Source organism: Staurois parvus, unplaced genomic scaffold (assembly GCF_062004578.1).
Source record: "Staurois parvus isolate SC_StPar_1 unplaced genomic scaffold, SC_StPar_1.0 ptg000320l, whole genome shotgun sequence".
Lineage (NCBI taxonomy): Eukaryota > Metazoa > Chordata > Amphibia > Anura > Ranidae > Staurois > Staurois parvus.
In genome coordinates, this window is record NW_028318116.1 from 1738097 (window position 1) to 1744096 (window position 6000).

Sequence of the window (6000 nt, forward strand, 5' to 3'; positions counted from 1 at the left end):
TACCAATGATGGGGCACTATTCCTCCTACTGATATAAACAATTAGATACTATCCCTCCAACTAATACCAAGCATGGGGCACTATTCCTTCCACTGACACCAATGATGGGGCACTATTCCTCCCACTGACACCAATTATGGGGCACTATTCCTCCCTCCCACTAATACCAATGATGGGGCACTGTTCCTCCCACTGACACCAATGATGGAGCACTATTCCTCCCACTGACACCAATGATGGGGCACTATTCCTCCCTCCCACTAATACCAATATGGGGCACTATTCCTCCCACTGACACCAATGATGAGGCACTATTACTCCCACTAACACCAATGATGGGGCAATATTCCTCCCACTGTCACTAATGATGTGGCACCATTCTTCCCACTTTCACCAATGATGGGGCACTATTCCTCCTACTTATACCAATGATGGGGCACTATTCATCCCACTAACACCAATGATGAGGCACTATTCCTTCTACTAACACCAACGATTGGGGCACTATTCCTCCAACTAACACCAATGATGGGGCACTGTTCCTCCAACTAACACCAATGATGGGTCACTATTCCTCCCACTAATACCAATGATGGGGCACTATTCCTCCCACTAATATCAATGATGGGGCACTATTCCTCCCACTAATATCAATGATGGGGCACTATTCCTCCCACTAATACCAATGATGGGGCACTATTCCTCCCACTAATACCAATGATGGAGCACTGTTCCTCCCACTAATACCAATGATGGGGCACTGTTCCTCCCACTAATACCAATGATGGGGCACTATTCCTCCAACTAATACCTATGATGGGGCACTGTTCCTCCCACTAACACCAACGATGGGGCACTATTCCTCCCACTAACACCAACGATGGGGCACTATTCCTCCCACTAATACCAATGATGGGGCACTGTTCCACTATTACCAATGATGGGGCACTGTTCCTCCAACTAACACCAATGATGGGGCACTATTCCTCCCACTAATACCAATGATGGGTGCACTGTTCTACTAATACTAATGATGGGGCACTATTCCTCCCACTAATACCAATGATGGGGCACTATTCCTCCCACTAATACCAATGATGGGGCACTATTCCTCCCACTAATACCAATGATGGGGCACTGTTCCTCCAACTAACACCAATGCTGGGGCACTATTCCTCCCACTAACACCAATGATGAGGCACTATTCCTCCTACTAATACCAATGATGGGGCACTATTCCCACTGACACCAATGATGGGGCACTATTCCTCCCACTGACACAAATGATGTGGCACTATTCCTCCCACTAACACCAATGATGGGGTACTTTTCCTCCCACTAACACCAATGATGGGGCACTATTCCTCCCACTGATACCAATGATGAGGCACTATTCCTCCCACTAATACCAAGGTGGGGCACTATTCCTCCCACTAATACCAATGATGGGGCACTATTCCTCCCACTAATACCAATGATGGGGCACTATTCCTCCTACTGATATAAACAATTAGATACTATCCCTCCAACTAATACCAAGGATGGGGCACTATTCCTTCCACTGACACCAATGATGGGGCACTATTCCTCCCACTGACACCAATGATGGGGTACTATTCCTTCCTCCCACTAATACCAATGATGGGGCACTGTTCCTCCCACTGACACCAATGATGGAGCACTATTCCTCCCACTGACACCAATGATGGGGCACTATTCCTCCCACTGACACCAATGATGGGGCACTATTCCTCCCTCCCACTACTACCAATATGGGGCACTATTCCTCCCACTGACACCAATGATGAGGCACTATTACTCCCACTAACACCAATGATGGGGCAATATTCCTCCCACTGTCACTAATGATGTGGCACCATTCTTCCCACTTTCACCAATGATGGGGCACTATTCCTCCTACTTATACCAATGATGGGGCACTATTCATCCCACTAACACCAATGATGAGGCACTATTCCTTCTACTAACACCAACTATTGGGGCACTATTCCTCCAACTAACACCAATGATGGGGCACTGTTCCTCCAACTAACACCAATGATGGGGCACTATTCCTCCCACTAATATCAATGATGGGGCACTATTCCTCCCACTAATACCAATGATGGGGCACTATTCCTCCCACTAATACCAATGATGGAGCACTGTTCCTCCCACTAATACCAATGATGGGGCACTGTTCCTCCCACTAATACCAATGATGGGGCACTATTCCTCCAACTAATACCTATGATGGGGCACTGTTCCTCCCACTAACACCAACGATGGGGCACTATTCCTCCCACTAACACCAACGATGGGGCACTATTCCTCCCACTAATACCAATGATGGGGCACTGTTCCACTATTACCAATGATGGGGCACTGTTCCTCCAACTAACACCAATGATGGGGCACTATTCCTCCCACTAATACCAATGATGGGTGCACTGTTCTACTAATACTAATGATGGGGCACTATTCCTCCCACTAATACCAATGATGGGGCACTATTCCTCCCACTAACACCAATGATGAGGCACTATTCCTCCTACTAATACCAATGATGGGGCACTATTCCTCACACTGACACCAATGATGGGGCACTATTCCCACTGACACCAATGATGGGGCACTATTCCTCCCACTGACACAAATGATGTGGCACTATTCCTCCCACTAACACCAATGATGGGGCACTTTTCCTCCCACTAACACCAATGATGGGGCACTTTTCCTCCCACTAACACCAATGATGGGGCACTATTCCTCCCACTGACACCAATGATGAGGCACTATTCCTCCCACTAATAACAAGGTGGGGCACTATTCCTCCCACTAATACCAATAATGGGGCACTATTCCTCCCACTAATACCAATGATAGGGCACTATTCCTCCTACTGATATAAACAATTAGATACTATCCCTCCAACTAATACCAAGGATGGGGCACTATTCCTTCCACTGACACCAATGATGGGGCACTACTCCTCCCACTGACACCAATGATGGGGTACTATTCCTCCCTCCCACTAATACCAATGATGGGGCACTGTTCCTCCCACTGACACCAATGATGGAGCACTATTCCTCCCACTGACACCAATGATGGGGCACTATTCCTCCCTCCCACTAATACCAATATGGGGCACTATTCCTCCCACTGACACCAATGATGAGGCACTATTCCTCCCACTAACACCAATGATGGGGCAATATTCCTCCCACTGTCACTAATGATGTGGCACCATTCTTCCCACTTTCACCAATGATGGGGCACTATTCATCCCACTAACACCAATGATGAGGCACTATTCCTTCCATTAACACCAACGATTGGGGCACTATTCCTCCAACTAACACCAATGATGGGGCACTGTTCCTCCAACTAACACCAATGATGGGGAACTGTTCCTCCAACTAACACCAACGATGGGGCACTGTTCCTCCAACTAACAACGATGGGGCACTATTCCTCTTACTAATACCAATGATGGGGCACTGTTCCTCCCACTAACACCAATGATGGGGCACTGTTCCTCCCACTAACACCAACGATGGGGCACTATTCCTCCCACTAATACCAATGATGGGGCACTATTCCTTCCACTAATACCAATGATGGGGCACTGTTCCTCCAACTAATACCAAAGCTGGGGGCACTGTCCCACTAATACCAATGATGGGGCACTATTCCTCCCACTAATACCAACATGGGGCACTATTCTTCCCACTAATACCAATGATGGGGGCATTATTCCTCCCACTAATACCAATGATGAGGGGAATTTTCCTCCCACTAATACCAATGATGGGGGCAATGTTCCACTAATACCAATGATGGGGCACTGTTCCTCCTATTCCCCACCTTCTACTGGCTACAAGCACTATATCATTTTTTTTTTACTCCTACTGACGCTGGGACATTTTCTTCTCCCACTGGCTACTCCGCCCCTCCTAAAGTCTGATGGACAGTAAACCGGCACTTTGAGAAAGTTTGGAGACTCCTGGTCTAATCTCAGCTATACAGCACAAACCAAGTGTACTGGGTTTTTTTTTTCCCCTCTTCTTTTGACAATTTCCGTATATAATTTGATATAAGTAAATGTTTTTTTTTTTTAACTTATGATGATTTTGGATATGTTATATATATTGGTTTTGTGTTCCAGTTACTACAAAAACAGCACTTTGTAATACCAACTGATGATATAAACCTCTTGGGTGCTCTTTGGACTTTTTAGCATATATTCTTGCTTTTAGGATAATTTTGCTAGCATTTTTTTGTTTGAAAGGTTCTAAATGAGCGGTTGGCCGTTTTTATATGGCCATGTTTGGCCATGCTCTATAAAGGTTGTTTCCCTTTATTTATTTACTGTTGTCTGATTTACAGGGCCATGTCTTTGCCATGTTCTATTAAGATTATCTACCTGTATTGACTTCTTGTCTTTTTATGGTCATTTATCTTTTCTCTGGGCTTCTTTAAGATGGTTGTGACATTTTTTGCTGTTTTGCGTAACGCGATGACGTTGGACGTCATGACGTCATCGCTGTGTGTCACTGATGTCACCGCACATGCTCAGTATACCCCTAATGCCGCCATTTTTGTGCCAATTGACCGCTATTTAAACTCCGGAGACTTGATTCAATTCAGGACTACACAGGGAGAAGAGGGGTTGATGTTTTCTCTCCTCCTCCTTCAATAGGAAACTATCTTCATATCTTATATTTTTTTTTCCTATTGATGGGAAACAATCTGAGCCTTACGATACTTCGTTTTCTGGACCATTTGGTCAAGAGATCTTTAATTGTATGTCATATATTTGGATGGATTTTGGCTTACACACCTATAGATATGTATGTACTCGGTCGCTTATTTATCCAAGTTACATATGATTTGAGGGTCACTTTGAGGATTTGGACTTATGACCAATTTGGGGAGTAGGGGTGTAGTTGGGACTTTATCTGGGGGGTTTTTCATTAATATTTTTTGATCAATGTATTTTTTGATTCCCTAGAATGACGATTCTGCTATTTTACAAGTCCACAAGTGGACATAGATCCTTTCTTGATCGATGATCATTATTTATAGTTGCTTGAGGCCCCCCTCTGTTCATCTAGATACGATTGACCTATATTTTGCATGAGCCATCTGGGAATGTGCTGGTATCATCAACTGGTAATTGCTGTTAAACCTTTTATTTATTTTTGTTTTTTTTTGTACAATCTTGTTTGACTACATACTGATTATATGTTTTGGTTCTGTTTTTGCTTGCTGTAGGAATTTGTATTTTGTTTTTCCCTGAAGAAGCGGGCTTTGTCCCACGAAACGTGTTGGAATCTTTAAACAAAGTACCTACTCATGGCTCCAAGTGGAAACTATATATCTATATGTTCATCAACACCTATGATACTATATGTTTAGGTGTTCTATACTAACCTATGTATAATTACATGTTTCCATTGTTAGCCTTGTACCATCATGTCTATCTTTGTTTACAGTTTAGCTTTCCTGTCCTGAGGCTATAGATGTTGGTTGTTTGTGCCTGATGCCCGTGACTCCTTTTGCATCTAGGACATCTGTAACAATTACTGAGGTCAGGTCCCATTTACTGTATTTTATTTTATGATTTTTTTATGTTTATGTCTAATGATTATGGTCCACCTGTTGGTTGTTTTTAACCTAATAAAAGGTGTTCAATTCTATAAACTGTCCTTACATTTTTGTTTATGTTTTTTGATATGGTTTGGTACCTCTAAAGCCCCGCTAGTGTTTCTTAGTTAGGGTCCTTTTCAACATACAGCACAACTGGAACTGCCATAGATACTAACTCTCCTGGCAGCACAAAAACGCTAAATGTGGCAAAAATGCGAGTAAATATGGTACCGTGTTTACAGCTTGAACATTTATTCATTTCATTTACCAGAGTACTTGCCATTGAAATGAATTGTGGCCAAAACGTTCCTCGGGGACAAGAGATAGACTCCGAAGGGAGGAATT

At 43.8% G+C, this 6000-nt stretch overlaps 1 protein-coding gene across 2 annotated transcripts in view; it reads left to right on the forward strand.

The window, feature by feature from the left end:
- Positions 1-5709, forward strand: part of LOC149457475 (matrix metalloproteinase-9-like) — a 41919-nt gene extending 36210 nt beyond the window's left edge. The window contains exon 8 of one of the 2 annotated variants that reach the window (XM_089683649.1): positions 5281-5709. The gene's annotated coding sequence lies outside the window, so the exon portion shown is untranslated. The remainder of the gene's footprint in view (positions 1-5280) is intronic. The other variant, XM_089683651.1, reaches the window with a different exon arrangement.
- The last annotated feature ends 291 nt before the right edge of the window (positions 5710-6000 follow it).